We start from the raw sequence: 20,992 nt of genomic DNA, 5'->3' as shown, positions 1-20,992 counted from the left end.
AAACTTGAGAAGGGGTGAGCTTTATAACTTCTCCAAGGTTACCCAGTCCCAGCCAGGTTTTTAACTGAAGTGAGCAGTCTTTCCAATATACACCATATGTCATGACTCAACAATAGGAGAAGAGACAGACCATCAAAACTAGGAAAATTAAAATGGAAGGTGTAATCTAGGTTGAGAGATTTTCAAAGAGAGAAAATAAATAATTTTCATTAACAGTAAAGTTAATTAAAATTTACAGGGGTAAGTTGTGCATGTCCCACCACCAGACTTTATTATAATACATAGCCAATAACAAAAAGAGAAATAAAGGGAGAAGAAATGTTTGCGTAGGAAAGGTTTACATAAAGGCTACAGTAAGGAAACTAGAAATTTTACTAAACATGACAAAAACACATTCATTGTCCAGAATAGGATTTAGTTGCTTTTCCTTTAGTTTGTTTTATCCAGGTATGAATGTCAACTGATATAATAAAAAGAGATATAAAGGACAACTCATTTCCTACAAAAATGCAAACAACTCAGTAAAGAAATAATAGTCTTTTTAACAAATAGTGGTGAAACAATTAGATTGCCATATGCCGAAAATCAACTCTACCCAAAACTTACTCAATAAAAAAAAAAAAAAATTAACTCAATAGACTAAACACCTTAATACCTTGCCAAAGATAGAGATACGGCAAATAAGCATATAAAAAGATGCCCCACATAATAAGTCTTCAGCGAAATATAAATTAAAACAACAATGTAATATTAGAATGGCTGACACTGACAACAAAACACTGACAACACCAAATGCTGTTAAGGATGTGGAAGGGCAGGAACTCTCATTCACTGAGGGTGGGAATGCAAAATGGTACACCACTTGGGAAATGTGGCAATTTCTTATAAAACCAAACATACCCTTAACACATGACCCTAAAATTGTGTTCTTTTGTATTTATCCAAAGGAGTTGAAAACTATGCCCATACAGAAACCTGCACATGGGACGCTTCTTGCAGCTTTATTTATAATTGCCAAAAGTTGGACACAGATGTGTCTGTCAGTAGGTGAATGGATAAACAGACTGTGGTACATCCAGATAATGAAATATTATTCAGGGCTAAAACGAGCTATCAAACTATGAAAAGACATGGAGAAAACATAAATGCGTATTAGTAAATGAAAGGACCTATCTGAAAAGGCTACATACCATATGATTCCAACTATATGACATTCAGGAAAAGGGATAACTATGGAGACAGTAAAAAGATCATAGTGGTTTCCAGGGATTAGGAGAGGGAGAAATGAATAGGCAGAGTACAGAGGATTTTTAGAGCAGTGCAACTACTCTGTGGGATGCTATAATGATGAATATGTGTCATTATAAATTTGCCTAAACACACAGTACTTAGAACACTTAGAGTGAGTGAACCCTAACATAAACCATGGACTTTGGGTTATAATGATGTGTCAATCAAAGTAGGTTCAACTACAATAAATGCACCATTCTGGTGGGGAATACTGTAATGGAGGAAGCTATGCATGTGTGGGGACAGGGAGTATATGGGAAATCTCTGTACCTTCTCCTCAGTTTTGTTGTGAACCTAAAATTGCTCTAAAAAGTAAAGTCTATTTTAAAAATATAACTTCAAATAGGTGATATACTTCAATGTAAAACCTAAAACTATAAAAATTCTAGAAGAAAATCAGAAAACTTTTAGAAGACAATCTATGTGAACTTAGCTTAGGCAAAGGTTCTTAAAAAGGACACCAAAAGCACAATATATAAGAGAACAAAATCATAAGCTGGACTTCATCAAAATTAAAAACCTTTTCTCTTCAAAAGTCACTGTGAAAATGAAAGTGTAAGCCACAAACTGGGAGAAAATCTTTGCAAAACATATACTGGATGAAGGATTTTTCAAAATATATAATGAACTCTCAAAATTCAACAATTAAAAAAACAATCAACCCAATAAAAACGTGGGCAAAACACTTGAACAAACACTTCATCAAAGAAGATACAAACATAGCAAAAAATACATTAAAAGGTGTTTAACACCACTAGTCATTAGGGAAATGGTAAATTAAAATAAAAATGAAATACTGCTGATAACTAAAATTAAAAAAGACTAATCATACTAATTGTTGGGAAGGAAGTGAAGGAACTAGCATGCTTATACACTGCTGGTAGGAAAATAAAATGGTATAATCACTCTGGAAAACAGTTTGGCAGTTTCTGAAAAAGCTAAACATGTATGTCTACCATCACCCTGCCATTCTACTCCTATGTACTTACCCAAGATTAATGAAAACGTATGTCCACACAAAGATTATATGCAAATGTTCACAGCAGCTTCCTTTGTAATAGCCAAAAACTGGAAACAGCCCAAATATCCATCAATAGGTACATACATAATTTGTTGTATATACATATAATGGAACACTATTCATCAATGCTGCATACATCAACATGAATGCATCTCCAAATAATTATTCTGAGTGAAAGAAGTCAGACCAAAAAAGAATATATTACATGTTCCATTAATTTATATTCTGGAAAATGCAAACTACTCTGCAGAGACAGAGCAAAGCTGTGCTTTGTCGGGGAGGGGATGATGGATAGGGAAGGGACTGCAAATGGGAATGGGAAATTTGGGGAGGGTGATATATATATTCACTATCTTGACTGTGGTCATGATTTCATATTTATATATGTAGGTCAAAGCTTATCAAACTGTACACTTAAATGTGTGCAGTTCATTGCATGTTACTAAGCTGTTCACCTCAGCTTAGCTCACTAAAGAGGTTTAAAAAAAAAGAGAGAGGGTGCCTGGGTGGCGCAGTCGGTTAAGCGTCCGACTTCAGCTAGGTCACGATCTCGCGGTCCGTGAGTTCGAGCCCCGCGTCAGGCTCTGGGCTGATGGCTCAGAGCCTGGAGCCTGTTTCCGATTCTGTGTCTCCCTCTCTCTCTGCCCCTCCCCCGTTCATGCTCTGTCTCTCTCTGTCCCAAAAATAAATAAACGTTGAAAAAAAAAAAAAAGAGAGAGATGGGGCACCTGGGTGACTCAGTCTGTTGAGCTTCTGACTTTGGCTGAGGACATGATCTCATGGCTCATGAGTTTAAGCCCCACATCAGGCTCTGTGCAGCAGCTCAGCCTAGAGCCTGCTTCAGATTCTGGGTCTCCCTCTCTCTCTGCCCTTTCCCTGCTCACTCTGTCTTTCTCTCTCTCAAATATAAACATTAAAAAATTTTAACATAAAAAATAAAAATTAAACAAGATATATAAAAGAAGGAAGTCATTATATACAAAAAGAAAATAAGGAAAATGTAGCACAAATAAACTAGTTTACTTTCCTGACATCTAATGGCATCAAGTATTAGAACTTGCTTCAGAAACGCCCAAATTTTACCTTAAACACTACAAATTATTCCCAACCTACCTTTCAATACTATTTCTGCAGTAGGATTTCAGAAATTATAAATCTATTCAAATATTTTAAGCAAAAATTAGAGTGATATCTTACTTTTCTGTCCAATACCTATCCATTAAAAGCACTCTAATTTTTCCACTGTATGTGCTTCCTTCTGAAAAATAATTTAATTTTAGGTGATTTTCCAATAATAAATTTACTACAATTAAGGATAAACATGATTGACCAGAAGCCAATGACCATTAACAATCGACAAGATATATCACACACATGAATAAAAGTATTACAACTCTCCTCTTGTTACAACCTGTACTCATATCTGATTGCTTATCAAAACAAAGAGTTAAAACATATGCTAAGAAAACATTTTTCTTAATGCATAGAACTTGACAGCATTGGAGTTAATTGTAATGAGCTTTGTGATATATTTGAATGTGACAAAAAAAAAAAAAACATTGCCAAAAATAAGTCTTCTAAATCCAATAGCAAGGCTGTGAAATAAATAGGTAATAGATATTGTTGGTGCTATAAAGCTTCAGGCAACTCATTCAAGGTCACCCAAAGTAACCAGTAAGCATGTACGTATGTATGTATATATATACATACATATGCATATGCGTGTGTATATGTTAATATATATATATATATATATATATACACACACATATATATGGGGAAAAATAACTAGGACTCTCAACCATAACTTTTTTCTCCTCCATAGTAGTAGCTACTCATGGTGCAAATATCCTGGAGCACAGAGACCTACCTCAAAGACAAATCAAAGGGCATGCCCCTTTCTGGCCCCACGTCCAGTATTTTTATACAAGTAAATTCAGGTCTAAATAAATAAAAAGGTAAGGTAATGGGCTGAGCTAGAGAGGGCTTCACTATCTTGCCATGCCTTCCTAACTAGAAAAATAAAGGGTAGGGAAATGGAGGAACAACAAAAACAATTTCTTTGAGTGAAGCAAATGTATGGAAAGGCTATGGTTCCTTTTTATGATTTTGACTGGATGAACCACTCACTGTTCTTTTGTGAGAGCACTTAGCCTCAAGCTTGGCATATAATAGGGACTTAAAAATGCTGCTGTAATCTCCCTTACTTTCCCAATCCAAGGGCATCCAGCTTCTTGCTGACAAAAACTCAGAGTCTAGACCACTTATGAGGTATAACATTTAGGAGACACCCAGAGGTTAAATGCAAACAAATAAATCGTGAAAGAACTAGAATCAACTCCTAAATTCTCTGTATACTTTATGACCTAAAGTATAAGCTACAAAACGAAAAAGGAGTTGGATTTATACTCTAAGAGTGCAAGGGAAAATTCTAAAAAGAAACTCAAGTCCTAAGAAATAAGTCAAAAGAAATGTGGGTTATTACTTAAGAATTAGAGTAGAAACATTAATACTAAGGACATAAGCACTTTAGAACTATAGTGCATCAAACTAATAATTTGTAGAGAGCAACCACATGACAAAAATACTCAAAGCTTTAAGCCTTCCTTGGCCTTGGAAAGTCATGAGACTTTTTTGGCTAAAAGAAGGAATGCTTTAGTGAGAGAAGGAAAAAGAATTTACAGACCTCTAGGTGGCTCCAATTTTTAAATAACTACTCTGCTACCTTAACTAAATGTTCAAATGATATGTAGTTATTTATGGAAGTCACATCAACAGCTGGGAAGTACTAAACATCCTTAGAACTAGAACTCTCATCTTTCTACTAGTTTTCTCTACCTTCCTTTGAAGTCTGACACTGAGCGATCAATAGCTGCTAACATATTATCCTATGACATGTGTAAAATAATATGAACTACTAAGATTTTTTTCTTTCAGTAATCCTGTGCTGATGAAAAAAAAACGTAATTACTTTAATGATGTACTTAGAAAAAGGATTATCTACAACAGAAAATCACAAGGGTAACACTAATTAAAAGGTGTCTCAATTTATTACTATGAATTTTCCACATAGCCCAAATGCATTAATTTTGCCTCGTATCTGCAAAGGCTGTTTCATATTACACATTTAACACCAGCAATGAAGGAACACAGGAGACCACCAGTCTGGCTTTTCTGTTATGAAAAGCAGAATGAACAGTGACATAGGAGGCAACCAAGACACAAATATAAAACTGACATTATCTTATTAATTATAACAAGAATCCTTTATTGAGCACCTACTAACTGTACCAGGCACTGAGTACAGACTGGTGAATAAACCGGGTATTACTTCGACCTTGAGGCTAAGAAAGAAACATTAAGTAAATAATATATAAGTTATGATACACACAAAGAAGGCAAGATGATTGTGCTATGAGGGAGAAAATAAAGAATTTCTAAATGACATGATGCTAAGGATAGGGTCTTCTCAGAGAAGACATTTATAGAGAGGATATTTGAATCCATATCCAAGGATGACAAATTACTCAAGGAGATGGTCCTAAAATAGAAAGACCAATAGCATGAGCAAGAGCCCTGATGTGAGCCTGCTGGAGAACTGAACAATGTGGCTAGCAAGAGACGAAGATTGGGGGTGGGCAGTGGCCAAACCATGCAGGACTTTATAGGTATGTTGAAGATCTCATATTATATCTGGAGAAATAAATGTGTTTTCTTAGAGCTTTGAAGACTTTAAATAGCAAGTGACATTTTTTTTTTCTTTTTAGGCTGCTGATAGGAAAAGAGACTGCAAGGGATACGGAGTACATGCAGAAGGCAATAGGGAAAGATAATGGTGGCCTCAAGTGGAATGGAAACATAGTGGAGACTGAAAATCAGACAGGTTTGAAAGAGATTTTTCCAGAAAAGTAAATAAAGACTTTGTGACAAACTGGTTGGGGGTGGGGAGGGGAGGTGAGAACAGAAGTGAATGTTAAACTCTAGCCTTCTGGCCTGAGCCACTTGTTGGATGGAGGGGATGAAAAACACAGGAGAAACAGGCTGAAAGGTTGGGTAATCAAGAGCTCAGTTCTTGAGAAGTGTCAGATACTGTCATGTATTGACTGAGATGTACCAGACACTATGTTAGCTATTTCACTTGTCACAGCATCCCTTTTAGGAACAGTATTCCCATTTTACACAAAGCAAACTGTAGATCATGAGGTTGAAGTAGCATGGCCAAGCTAAATCAGTTCAAAGTGACAAAGTCACTTGCTACTCAAGCCTGGTTGGCTGGCTGTGGGGTAAGCATTCTTTTCACTATACACAGTTCTTGGAAACTATGTCCATACTTCCCATTTTGAAATCTACATGGGGTTGGAGCAAGCTAGCACCCAAGGTGAGTAAACAGGTGACATGTTATTTTTTAAATCCAAGTTCTCAGGGGTGCCTGGGTGACTCAGTTGGTTAAGCGTCCGACTTCAGCTCAGGTCATGATCTCACAGTCTGTGAGTTTGAGCCCCGCGTCGGGCTCTGTGCTGACAGCTCAGAGCCTGGAGCCTGCTTCGGATTCAGTGTTTCCCTCTCTCTCCCCCTCCCCTGCTCATGCTCTGTCTCTGTCTCAAAAATAAATAAGAACATTAAAAAAAAATTAAAAAAAAAATAAATCCAAGTTCTCAGATTTATGATGCATAATGTTTCCCTATCCCCTCTCCACTTCTCCCTGCAGAGTTTTGCAATGTTTTGAACACCCGCAAGATACCTAGGACCTTAATGGTTTACAATAAAGGAGCAAAGCCACTATGCCAGAAATCAACGATAATGAAAAGAGCAACAACACCCAGCAGTGAACAATATTTTTACTCACAAACCATACATGAATCAATATAAGACAGGTCAACTGAGTAAGAAATTCTGAAAAACTATTTCTCAAAATGGCTAAACCATTCAAGTAAAAAATGAATGCAAGCCACCCAGTACAGAAGGCTACAAAAGGAAGTATTGAGATTCCCATTAAACAATCAAAAACTTAAAAGGATACAATGTTAGGCAAAAAGAAAGGATACCATAACTGTAGAATTTAAAATCTGCAATTCCCAAATATCTCAACCAAATGCCAAATTCAGTAAATGTGCATGCTAAAACCTGAACATTCTTCTTTTTAACTGCTTTTCTCTGCAGCACATTGACACTTTAGCAAACTGAAATGCCTTTCCTATCTGCACAGTCTCATGATTCTCTCCCTCTCTGGGCTGATGTCCCCCTCAGCTATTGAGGCCAGAAATTAGGCTTGATTAATGAACCTAGAAAGAACTCAGTGCATTACTAACAATTGTGTCTATTACTGAAAGTACCAGCTTGAGGCTCTTAAAAGGAGAGAAAATGAGGAAGGGAGAGATTTTTGAAAGGTCTTATCGCCTACATTACAAATTCTATTTTGTTAAGTCTGATCCTTCAACAGAATAATCAAATTACATTCAGTCTTCTTAAAGCTGGGTATGGTCACATGTAATTTTCACGGTTTTGGGAGATTCCCCATGGAGATAAATAAAAAGTAGCATTAATATGCCCACTAAAAGATAAACACACAAACCACCCCCCCCCCAATGATAGTACTACAGTGTCCTTCTGCCAGATTCTTGTGTCCACCTGCACCTCTCCCTGCAGAGATCTAGCTGGCATTCACTACTGCCTCACCCAGGCAAAGGACAGGATGCTGAAAATCCATTAAGAAAAGCTTCCCGTTTTCCAGTCCTTCAAAACAGGATCACCAACTGCTGACAACCCAAAGATGAAAGAAAAAAAAAAAAAAAAAAAGAAAAAGGCCCGGGGGGGGGGGGGGGGGGAGGAGGACTACCTGAGGCCTTCTACCAGAATGAGGGGTTAATCCAATCGGCAGAAAAGCTGAGCTCTATACCTTTTTAAAGGTCCTTTCTAGTGACACAACAGATCTAACGAAGAATTGCTGAGCCACATCATACTGGAAAATTTGTAAATGTTCCTCCTCGCTGTTACCAGGCTGGAAGAATTCTTTTTAATGCAATGCTGTGATGCACTGACACAGCTAACCTGATGGGTTTCACAGCTATGAAATGTGCCCTGCATCTATTTCTCTTCTAAGTCCCTAAAGACCAGGGGCAATGCTGACCCGTAATTACATTCAACGCTTGCTCTGCTCAAGATGCCATTTGATGCTGAAAAAGTAGTGGTTTAGCAACACCAGGCGGCTCTAGGATGCTAAAATAACAACGCCAACACTCAATTACGAACCCAGGTACTCGCTTGTAAGCTCTAGTGCCGCACAAGGAGCCACATTCAAAGCTCACGTCCCTTCAGGTTGAAGCTTATGATGCTTTCTGCTATGAACCCTCGCAAAGTTTCTAGTCTGCAAAACGGAATTACTTTTAAAGTCCCCTCGTTTGGACTCGCCTCTCCAGACGGGTTGGCGGCAAGGGGAAATAGGGACGGAGGACGGTTAAGCGTTCAAACAAAATTTTAAAACCTAAAAACCAATCCTGTTTTCAGAGGAGAAAGTAAGCGTTCACCAAACCGCCACCCGGCAAGCGAACATCCGATTTCCATTTGGAGAGAAAAATGTTAAAGAAGCCATACATACATACATTTCCCTGCCCAACAAAAGTGGCCTCTAAACTCCCCTGCCAAGGACACTGGGAGGAAACAGAGAAGCAGGACACAAGCTTGTACTTCTCAGAGGCGAGTGTGCGCGGCGGGCAGAACGCGCAAAGGCGAACACAACAGGGAAAAGGTGAACCGGAGGAACTGGGAGCCAGTGGCCGCAGGGTAGAACCGGCGAAGAAACCCAAGGTGCAGACGGAGGGGTGAGGGGGCGGGGAAGGGAGAGCCCGAGGCTCCAGGAGGAGAAGGGAGGGATCCTAGACGTTGCCCAGAAATCGCAGCAGCGGAGTAAAGTTAATACTTACTCAGTTTCGCAACTGCGCCGCCCCCGCAGGCCGCCCGCCCAAGCCGGCCGGGGCGCTGAGGACGCGACGGCGTCCGAAGCTCGGCGGCCGCCCAGCTCCTGTCCCGGCCCTGCCGCCCGGCGCGCCTCCCTCCGCCGCACTCGGCGGGCCGCACGCCCCGCACCGGCTGGAGGCCCCGGCTCCCGGCGCGTCCTCTCGGCGCACCTCCCGGCCAGCGCTAGGTGAGTGTGGACGCCCCTGGCTGAGCTGCCGCGGTGTGGGAGCGCGCGGGCAGCGGCTGTGCCGCCCGCAGGAGCCGCCCCCAGCGCCGCCGCCGCTGCCGCGGGCGGTCTAGCGAGGCTCGGCGAGGAGCGGGGCGGCGAGCGTTGTGCCGGACGGTGGAGTTGGCGGCCGGCTCGCTCCCGCGGCCGGTGCCTCTGGGCTGGGGGCCGGGCTGGGGGCCGGGCCGGGCTCGGGCACCCGGGCGGCTCCGCCCCTTCGCCGGGCCGCGGGTAGAGCGCGCGAGAGGAGCGGCGCGGGGGCGCCCCCCTCGGCCGGGCGCTCGGGTTACAGCCCCGGCTCTCCGGCTTCCCCGCCCGCTCCTTGCCGGTTCACTCGCGCCGTGAGAGACATTGTAACGGAACTGGGACGCCAGCGCTGCATTGTGGGAGCTTTTAAAGCGGCGGGGAGCGCGGCGCAGCCGCTCGGGCCCACCGGGCCAAGCTCACCCCGGCGCCCCTAGCTCGGCCCCGCCGCCGCTCGCCCCACCACACACCCCCGACCGCCGAGGCCTATGGACCAGAAAAGCCAGAAATGGTGAGGTGACCAGTGCCTACTGACTCTCACAGGAGCAAAATCTTCCAGAGCTCCGGGTGAGACTTGTAAAACTGCCCTCTACGGTCATGTCGGAAAGTAGGAGGCTTATTCTGCAGACGCTTAAAAAAGAAAAAAAAAGGAAAGAAAACAAAACAAAACCTTCCATCCTCCAAGGACTGGGTTTGAATTGCTTTTCATCTGGAGTGCCAGTGATTCAGCGACCCCCTTCTCAGCGGCAGGCAGTGACAGAGACAGGAGATGAAAAACACAGCGAATGAATCAGACGTGAGTAACCAAGTTTAGAAAGAGCTGGGCTCAGATTCAGAAAACTGCTCCCCCCCTTCCCTGACCCTTAAATACAGCAAATAGTCGAGGAAGAAAACCAGTGCTTTCATCTGGAAATGCAGATATGTATGTGGTTCTCCCTATCCCACCTTTTTTTTTTTTTTTTTTTAAATGGCACGCAATTACTCTAGCCACTGGACAAAATTCAGTCTTTGGTCCAGGCTTGTGCTCACACATGCCCACAACTCAGCAACAGCTATTAATTTGGAGGGAGATGGAGTGAAGATAATGGTCGAGATACAAGAAAACATTCCAATTATAAAATGCCCCTTTTAATTCTCCAGACAGTTTTCTTTCTTTTTTTTTTTTAAATCAAAACAAGGATATTAAATTTGAAGCACAACTTGGTACAGCTTCTCTTACCAAAGACCTGATTTGTTTTGTTTTGAGTTTGTGTTTGTAGGTCTTTTGTTTCTTCCTCTTGTTTTTTGACCTTTAGTTATTGCACAGCTCATTAGTTCCTTTGCCTTTGAGGTGAACTGAGGAGAAAGAGAGATCAGTGAGACTCAAATTTGGCTGATAAACATTTGGAGGATTTGTGGACAAGGAGAGTTCTCTAGGATTCAAATGCAAACCCTGAGGGAATTTTATTTATGGTGATTCCTTAGGGCATGGATCCTCTTCTCAAGAGGACTTTTCCAGACTTAACGTTAACATTTCCTAAACTCTCATTCCCTTGTCAACCTTTCACTCCACTGAACAACATCAGTCACCCACCTAATTGCCAAATCTAATGGAAAAATTTAATCCGCATTTTGTTATGCCCTTTGTGGCATTTGCCAATTTTGACCTCTTCCTTCCTTGAACTTTCCTCCCCCCACCCTTTTTTGTTGTTGTTGATAGTCCTCCCTTTTTGGTGGAGGTCTTGAAACACGGGTGAGTGATAGCTGGCAGTAGTGTGGCTATTGTTAAACTAGGATTCAGGATCTTACTGAAGGACTTATCTTTTATCTTTCTGTAAGGGGAATGGAAGTAGAAGAAGAACCTTAATCTAGTTTCTGTTGGTCACCAGTTGCGTCCTGACCTCAATTTTATCACACATCCAGAGGTGAACAGTGGACAGGCTTATGACAACCGACTTTCATATGACTAGCATTTAAATCAGGATGAAGTTGACTGTGATAGTATAACCATGACCAATATTTAGGATAAACACTTACTAGGCTCCAGGTACATGATGAAGTATCCCCGCCTCCAAACCAGCGTGTGTCTTACTGATGGTGCCAGAGTCAAGTGAATTTATCTCTGTCCAGTCCTGAATCAACCCAGAAAAATCTCTTCTCTACCTCAACCCCATATGGTTAATACATTTTTTCTTCAGTGTAGAGTGCAATTTGTTTTAAGCTTTCTTAGCTATAATCACATCCCTGTTAAGCTTTCCTGAGATCATACCAAATGTCCTTGACAGGATTTTGTAAACAACTCTTATTTCTGGTTTCTAATATATTCCCCAAAAGTAATCTACCTAGAATCAGTGAGTATTCATGCACCTTAAGCCCTGTGACATAATCAGATTTGACTTTCAGGAAAATAATCTGAGAGGATAGATTCAGAAAAGAAGAGAATCCCAAGAAAGATTTGTGAAGGGGGAGGGGGACACCATCTAGAGATATATTACTGTGTACTATTATTTTCCTATTGCTACTAAAAAAGTTACCACAAACTTAGTGGCTAAAATCAAGAATGTGTTATCTTGCAGTTCTGGAGGTCAGAAATTCTAAAGTCAAGGTGTGGGCTGTGTTCCATCTGGAGTCTCTAGGGGAGAATCCGTTGCTTTGTTTTTTCTAGTTTGTAGATGCTATCTGATTTCCTTGGCTTGTGGCCTCTTCCTCCGTATTTAAGGCAATAGCATACATATCATCTTCAAATCTGTCTCTCTTCTTGTGACCTCTGCTTCATGGTTAGGGGCTATCTTTTTCTCTAAGGTAGGCAAAGAAAATAGGAATTGATGTAGATACATTTCTAGCCATATATGTTACAAACTGAATTGAACCGGATTATTTGTAGGAAGAGATGAGTGTTTTAATTATTAGTCACAGCATCATAGGGATAACTTATTTGACTGTAAAATTGCTGAAGTGGTGACCCATTAGTCCAGCTAAACCTATATCCGTCCTGGTCACTCGTGTAACTGAAACCCAAGGTGTAAACACACTCAGAAAACCAGGTTCAGATCTGCACTTTCTGGGGATAATTCCCTTTCTCTGGAAATGCCTGGCAACTCTTTTTTATGGTGTCTAGTAGACTCATATTGCCAAGTTTGAGAAACATGTGTCTAGACCAACATTTCCCAAACTGGCCTACCAGGGAACATCATCCTGTAAGATGGGATGCTGGGAAGACAGTTGCTCCATGCTTGGATATAAGGTCCATAGAACACAGTTGTGATTACAGTTTAGGCCAACCAAGAACCTTGTCAGTGGGACAGATCCATCAAGGACAGAGTGTTGGGAAATTCTTTCATGAGGAAGTCTAAGGGAGAAACAAACATTTTGTCACAACAAATAGGTATGTGTGCTGGCAGGAATAAATTATGGGCTTATGATTATAACTTATTTTTTTTATTATCTATCCCCACCTTTCCTTCTTTTTCTCTTCTTCTTTCCCTAACTGTATGTTTCACCCAGACTACTTACAGCTTCATAACCTCTTAAATGGTGGCTCAGGACCACTTCTTATTCTTTCCCACATCACCTTGAAATTGCCTGTGTACCTTTAAAAACATTTTTTTTAATGTTTATTTTCTGAGAGAGAGAGAGACAGAGTGTGAGCAGGGAGGGACAGAGAGAGAGGGAGACACAGAATCTGAAGCAGGCTCCAGGCTCCCAGGTGTCAGCACAGAGCCCAACGTGGGGCTCAAACTCATGAACTGTGAGATGATGACCTGAGCCAAAGTCGGACGTTCAACCGACTGAGCCACCCAGGCGCCCCGAAATTGCCTGTTTACTTTTAGGGCTATTCCTATCCTCCCCTAACGTCACCTCTACTTGCTTTGTAAAGCCAGGGACTATGTTGTATTTATCACTGTATTCCCCATGCCTGATACAGGGCCTGGCTCAGGCTGGGAGCTCAATTAATATTAGTTGAAATAACAATTAAATGAATGAGTGACAATATAAATGGAACAAACTCCGGGCACCTGGGTGGCTCAGTCAGTTGAGCGTCTGACTTCAGCTCGGGTCATGATCTCACGGGTTCGTGAGTTCAGGCCCGGCATCAGGCTCTGTGCTAACAGCTCAGAGCCTGGAGCCTGTTTCAGATTCTGTGTCTCCCTCTCTCTACCCCTTCCCCACTCATGCTCTGTCTCTCCTCTATCTCTCAAAAATGAATAAACGTTAAAAAAAATTTTTTTGAATAAAAAAAAAATAAATGGAACAAACTCATGCCACTTACTCACCTGTTATACTTGTCTTTATTTTATTATTTTTTTATTTTTTTTTTCAACGTTTATTTATTTTTGGGACAGAGAGAGACAGAGCATGAACGGAGGAGGGGCAGAGAGAGAGGGAGACACAGAATCGGAAACAGGCTCCAGGCTCTGAGCCATCAGCCCAGAGCCTGACGCAGGGCTGGAACTCACAGACCGCGAGATCGTGACCTGGCTGAAGTCGGACGCTTAACCGACTGCGCCACCCAGACGCCCCTATACTTGTCTTTAATTAATAAACATTTTGAAAAATGTAATAAACTGTGGTATTGTGCTAGGTTCTGAGATTATAAAAATTAATATGACATAATCTCAGCCATCCATGACCTCACAGTTCATCTAAGGAAACACATACTTAAAAAGAAAATAAGGCAGGTAATACTAGTTGCCTATCTCATTTCCTTTCTTCCTTTTGCTCTTAGTAACAGAAATCTGATTTTGTGCCCAGTGAAAAATTTCATTTCATAACCTTCCTTGCAGAAGGCAATGGTATGTGGATGGGAGGTATTGTATGGAACTCCTTATTTGTGTACCTGGTGGTAAGTTACTAGCAGGGCTGACTCAAGCCCTATGATTGCTTGGAATATGATTGATATAGCTGGAGTTACAGCAGCAATCTTGTGACATCAATACTACCTGGAAGCTCAAAGTCATATGCTAAAATTTGTACAAATGGGGTCATTTATTCAGCCTATCACTATTACTAATAAATTTGGAAGGAAAAGGAAAACAGTCACCTTTTCTTCAGTATGTATATATGGAAGGCAAGTAAATATGGTATTCTTTCCCATTCTTAATGAAAAACCTGTATACATACTGGAATAAGGTAAAGATATGTAAATATTGTGATTTATTTGACCAACATAAAGGGGCTTTTTAGAAACAAAGCACAGTTCTCAGATCTGTAGGAATTTTTAATTTCATGATATTTTCTTCTTAAAAAAAAAAAAAAAGATTAGTTACCAAGTCATAAACAACCCCTTAAGCAACCCTCCAATAACTTGATGGGGAGGAGAGTGATGACCAGTATATTTTGTTAAGCAATGAAGTACAGTATGGAATTAAAATATAACATAAGCTATAAATGGAAATTGTAACTGGCTATACCAAAAGGAATACATGCAAATATATTCAGAAATAGTATTTAAAATATGATTGGGTCCTATTCATGTAGAAGTTTTTTGAGAGGATAATCCCATGAAAATGAAAAAGTCTTGATATTTTTTATTATAAGCTAGAAGAATGAATTTAATCAGCTGAGATTAACTATAGGGGTCTCTCTACAAGAGCCTATATTAGGATCAGTATATTGGGGGAAAACAGTGAATGCAGTACCTGGTGTTATGAGGTTGCATCTTTGTAAATACATGAAGTAAAATCTGGTCTGTCTGGACTTCTTTCAACCTGAATACTACTCACCACTCTTCCTATACTTGTGCAATACTATAATTGAGGTATATAATGATGACCCTAAAATGACTTCTGAATCATAGCAGAAAGATTAAATTATCTTCTGCTTTGCCTCCATATATTTAATTATATTTTTATTAATTGCAAGCTGGAAATTTGATCTGTTTTATAACACTGCTAGATTAACCAGAACCTGCTAATCTGGGACCCAACCATCCACAATCCAGAACTTATAGTTCATGGGAAGAAAAAACCCAACAAGTGATTAAAAGTGTAAGATTTATATGATCACAGCAAGAATAATCATTACAAATTAACTTAAAATCATCCAGCCACATTTTTAAGAATTACAACAAGCGTATTGGTTAATAATAAATGCTACATAGCTAATTTTTAAAATAGGTATAAAAATTAATGTTCTATAGTAAGAGAAAAAGTAGAGTATGAATAAATAAGTCTTCAGTTTGGATTTGATAGAATGTGGTCTGTTAGTGTCTACAAGAGAGCAGATATTAGGTATAGGCCTAGAAATAGTATAAATTGAGTTGGGTTATATGTCCAGATTTGGTTTAGGGTCCTGTTAAGTTGCTCCTTATTTTATTTTTGGTTTTCCCAGAGATGTATTATTCTGGTGCCAATAAAGGACCTCCAATAAATACATGGAATAAGTATGTATTTAGTAGAAATAGTATAAATTGAGTTGGGTTATATGTCCAGATTTGGTTTAGGGTCCTGTTAAGTTGCTCCTTATTTTATTTTTGGTTTTCCCAGAGATGTATTATTCTGGTGCCAATAAAGGACCTCCAATAAATACATGGAATAAGTATGTATCTGTAAGTGGAGCCTGAGACAGGGATTCTGGTGCAAGTGAATTATTGGGAGCATGTCTCAGGAGAGGGGATGTGAGGGAGGTTGCATGGTGTGGGGGGAATAAAGCTAAGTAAGGATATTGTCTCAGCTGGAGACCAGCTTCAGCCTGATTCTATGGGGAATCTAAAGAAGGAATTGTGCCACAGAGTTGGCCACTTGGGGCAGGAAGCTGGCTTTTTGCACCCCATTATCAGTTACTCATTAGCTGAAAGTTGGTGGTAACTCCCAAGACAAGGCACTTTCTGTCCTCCCAAAGGTAATCTCTGAGAGGAGGGCAACTCCTAGCAGCCAACACTTACACAGTAGCTAGGGATGCAAGTACCAGTCCAAGAAGGGGATCTGGGCAGGGCACCAAGAGTATCCACTACATGTCGTATATAGGTTAGAGGCCCAGAACAACCCTTAATGATCCCATAACAACTGAAGCATACTACTAAAAGCACTACAGAGGTGAAACAACATGTGTGACCTTGTTTCTAAAGGAAAAACGTTCAGAGCACAACTAAGGATGCAAGGAACATACCTTCTTTCCTGGCATGGGCTCTCCTCTCACTTACCCTTTGTGTCAAGCAGTGGTAGTAATGGCAGCTTCAGGGACTGAGGCAAGGTGCCCAGCAGGGAAGGAACTAAGGATGTTAGAAAAATTTAGGATCAATCCAGAGAGGCTGGGATGGCAGTAGGGGACTCTTGGGTTAAGGCTTATATCTGAGGTCAACTTGCCAGTCTCCCCCTTTCTTTTCTTCCAGTGGTCCCAAAAACATATGTACCTGCTTATCTTTCCTCTATCAATCCTGTTGCTGCCCACCAGGATTTCTATATCCCTTGACCTCCTCCAGAGCCCTACTTAACTTTCTCCAAACAGCTCTTCCACCATTCCTTGTATAACAAACATCCAACTTCAGCTTCTCTGACATTTTTTAATAGTTTGACAGCTAAATACGATGGTAGGTATGGGGAAAGGGAATAAAAATCCTTCCCATGCTCTCTCCTTTCTAGATTAGCCCAATGAGCCAAGCCCAGCATGGGTGCTACAGGTGGGTCTTTGGGGAAAAACAAGCCCATGTATTTGATTCACTTGCATTTCAAGGGAGCACCCAGAAGCTGTTTTAGGAGGTGCTCGGTGAAGGTTCTGGGATGCGGTGTGGGAGTGTAAGTAGACAACTCCAGAAGTGATACAGGAGTGAGCAGGTGGTACAGGAAGAGGGACAAGGCAGTGCATACTGTTCCTCTAGAAAACTCAGGGACTTCCTTCTCTTCCCTCCTGGCCCTTTATCCCCACTCTTCCCTCTCCTGGCCCTACCTTCCACTGAAGACACCATTTTAGACTAATGAAAGATATGTTGACAACTGAGAATATGTCAGTTTGGAGCAGGAGTAGGAAGATACTGGCTACTATAGGCTCTGAAGGAAGGAAGGAAAATCATAATTTTTTTGCTAATCTGGGAACGGAAGAGACATTACTGGGGTGGAAATAAATGACTCGAAGAACTACTGATTTTGAAATTGTAAATACTCCCACTTTGGCTTGAATCAGAACATTTCCTAATACTAAAATAAGCTAGGGGTTGGGGTTGGCCTCTGGAAGTACAGTCCATGTAGATGCTGTATGGCACAGTGGAAGGTAGGAAGTGGGGCTGGTTAAGACATCAATGGTATAATCATCCCATGCCTGACATTTTCTAAGAGAGACTCTTCCCTTCCTCCTGGAGATCCCAGTTTTCCTGACCTGTATGGGTGGCAAGTCAATCCATTTAAATAAAAGAACTTTAAAAGAACTCTAATGCCCTTTTCTCAGAGATTTTGGAAAGATGCCAAGACATCTTAGGTTCAAGTCCTAACTGCTTCTTATTACCTGGGTGACCATAGTCACATTGTTCAGGGTCTTGGACCTTAGTTTTCTTATCTCAAAAATAAATAAAAATTAAAAAAAATAAGAGATAGGAGAGGAGAGAATGATAATAGTAGCACAAAAAGAGTTATTGTGATTAACTAGAATAGTGTGTGTACAACATTCAGCACAGTGCCTGGTTATGTAAGTGGTGTTATTATCTGCAGGCACTTAGGTGAGAAGGTACTTCCAGCAAAGCCAATAACTATAATTTATTGTTTCAGGATACTCTGTGCCAGGCACTGTTCTAAATGCTTCTCATATATTAACTTTTCTTTAATACAACAACTTTATCAGGTAGGTACTATTATTACACCCATTTTGTAGATTAGGAAGTCAAAGCAGAGAGAGATTAAGTAATATCCCAAGATTCCATTGTTGGATAATGGCATAGCTGGGGTTCAGACCCAGGAAGTATGGCTTCAAAATCTATAGTCTTTACCTGTACAATATGTAATCGAAGAGTGGGCAAGAATTAAAAATAGCAGAGAGAATTAAGCATAGAATTGGCACAAATTCAAGGTGAAAAGGTCAGAATGGAATCACAAATTGAGATCTAGGTTAAGCAGGTTCCTTTCATCCAGAATGTGCTGAGGAGAATGGGTGGGGAGTGAAGATGGGAAGACCCCACAGCATTAAAACCTCCTCATCATGTACTGTTTATCTAGCAAAATAAGTTAGCATACTACTTTAAGATTGATAAGTTTCCAAGTCAATATATAAGCAAATCAGGAAAATAACCCACAGATAACCATGACTAAGGTAACCATGTGCATTTTAAAGGGCATTCCTGGTTGTATGTGTCTTTTACTAGGTAAAGGACCATCCTAGGAAATGACCCAGTGAGTGCTAGTTCTACTGCTTAAATCAGCTTTGTTACCCTGGGCAAGTCCTTTTACTTTCTGGGAACTCTGTAAGATAGAAGTATGAGCTGCCAATGGTTTTTGGAACCCCAGCATTGACTGGCAGATCTGGCTGCCAAGTGGGAGTCCCCTTTCCCTCTTCTTCTGTTCCCTATTTATCCCCCATGTGTATTTATTGCGAAACACTTCATTCCAGGTGGGACTGCATTGTTCTTATAGCAAGGGCTTACAAAATTACCTCCAATATCACATGTAGCTCTAACATTCTGAATATATGAATCATAAATAATTGATTCCATTGAAAGAGAGGAGACATGGCAGAATAGGCTTGTTTCTGCTTCTAATAATGACCCAAATAGCAGTTTAAAATCCAGCTAAAAAATCCAGAAAAAAAACTTTAGGTGAGGCTTTAAAATAGATTTGCACCAGAAACATAATATCAAGTCAACCTACTTCTATTACATAGTTTTTACTTTGTCCTGTGACTTCACTCTGAGCATTTTATATATCAATTTCTTAGCATTGGTTTTCAAAACAGTCATTGTCCTGTGAGGTCTATGAACCACTGGAGCTTTATAAGAAATAAATGAACAAAGAGTAGATACCCTAAGAAGAAATAGCCTCATGTTACTTGTTGCTTTTAAAACTGGGAAGTCCAAGTACTAATAGGGGTCATGACAGCATGTCAAACTGTAGAAAAACTGCACAATAATCCAGTGATTCTAGATGGAAGTAATCAATTCAGCTTTGTAGTTTCAGAGAGTAAAGAAAGGGAAATCTTTTTTCTTCTCCTCAGGGCAGAGACATTTTCTGTTTTCTGTTTTTGTGTTTTAATTTTAGCACCTTATGTTCTCTAGGGAAATGTTGGTTAAAACAAAAACTATGTACTAGAACCCAAGTGTCAGAAATTGATCAAAGATGGAGTAACATGTCAGTCTCTCTTCTCTTGTAATAAGAGTAATCATGATTGTACTGTGGGTGGGGGTGGGGTCTTTGTTCGTAAGGGTTCTAGGCCTGTCTGGTCATTTTATGCAGGAGCAAATGAGAGGGTTATTAGGAAAAAAAATCTGTCACAAAAACAGACACTCAGATCAATGGAACAGAATAGAGAACCCAGAAATAGACCCACAAAATATATGGCCAACTAATCTTTGGCAAAGCAGGAAAGAATATCCAGTGGAATGAGAGTCTCTTCAGGGGCGCCTGGGTGGCTCAGTCAGTTAAGCGTCCGACTTTGGCTCAGGTCATGATCTCGCGGTTTGTGAGTTCAAGCCCCACGTCGGGCTCTGTGCTGACAGCTCGGAGCCTGGAGCCTGTTTCAGATTCTGTGTCTCCCTCTCTCTCTCTGACCCTCCCCCGTTCATGCTCTGTCTCTCTCTGTCTCAAAAATAAATAAACGTTAAAAAAAAATTAAAAAAAAAAAAAGAGAGTCTCTTCAGCAAGTGGTACTGGGAAAACTGGACAGCGACATTGCAGAAGAATGAACCTGGACTACTTTCTTACACCATACACAAAAAGAAACTCAAAATGGATGAAAGACCTAAATGTAAGACAGGAAGCCATCAAAATCCTTGAGGAGAAAGTAGGCAAAAACCTCTTTGATCTTTCCCGCAGCAATTTCCTACTCAACACGTCTCTGGAGGCAAGAGAAACAAAAGCAAAAATGAACTACTGGGACCTCATCAAAGTAAAAAGCTTCTGCACAGCAAAGGAAACAATCAGCAAAACTAAAAGGCAACCGACAGAATGGGAGAAGATATTTGCAAACGACATATTGGATAAAGGGTTAGTATCCAAAATCTATAAAGAACTTATCAAACTCAACACCCAAAGTACAAATAATCCAGTGAAGAAATGGGCAAAAGACATGAATAGACACTTCTCCAAAGAAGACATCCAGATGGCCAACCGACACATGAAAACATGCTCAACATCACTCATCATCTGGGAAATACAAATCAAAACCACAATGAGATACCACCTCACACCTGTCAGAATGGCTAACATTAACAACTCAGGCAACAACAGATGTTGGCGAGGATGCAGAGAAAGAGGATCTCTTTTGCACTGCTGGTGGGAGCCATCCACTCTGGAAAACAGTATGGAGGTTCCTCAAAAAACTAAAAATAGAACTATCTTATGACCCAGCAATTGCACTACTAG

The 20,992-nt window shown here is 40.6% G+C and overlaps 2 protein-coding genes across 8 annotated transcripts in view; one reads left to right on the top strand and one right to left on the bottom strand.

Annotated features, from left to right (window-relative positions):
- Positions 1 to 9,337, bottom strand: part of RASSF8 (Ras association domain family member 8) — a 118,315-nt gene extending 108,978 nt beyond the window's left edge. Inside the window, exon 1 of one of the 2 annotated variants that reach the window (XM_043564841.1) lies at positions 9,232 to 9,337. The gene's annotated coding sequence lies outside the window, so the exon portion shown is untranslated. The remainder of the gene's footprint in view (positions 1 to 9,231) is intronic. The other variant, XM_043564842.1, reaches the window with a different exon arrangement.
- Positions 9,338 to 10,172: 835 nt separating this feature from the next.
- Positions 10,173 to 20,992, top strand: part of LMNTD1 (lamin tail domain containing 1) — a 541,299-nt gene continuing 530,479 nt past the window's right edge. For all 6 annotated transcript variants that reach the window (XM_043564837.1, XM_043564834.1, XM_043564835.1 and 3 more), the window contains exon 1: positions 10,173 to 10,311. The gene's annotated coding sequence lies outside the window, so the exon portion shown is untranslated. The remainder of the gene's footprint in view (positions 10,312 to 20,992) is intronic.

This window comes from Prionailurus bengalensis, chromosome B4 (genome assembly GCF_016509475.1).
Source record: "Prionailurus bengalensis isolate Pbe53 chromosome B4, Fcat_Pben_1.1_paternal_pri, whole genome shotgun sequence".
Lineage (NCBI taxonomy): Eukaryota > Metazoa > Chordata > Mammalia > Carnivora > Felidae > Prionailurus > Prionailurus bengalensis.
This window is presented reverse-complemented; position numbering and strand designations above follow the sequence as displayed.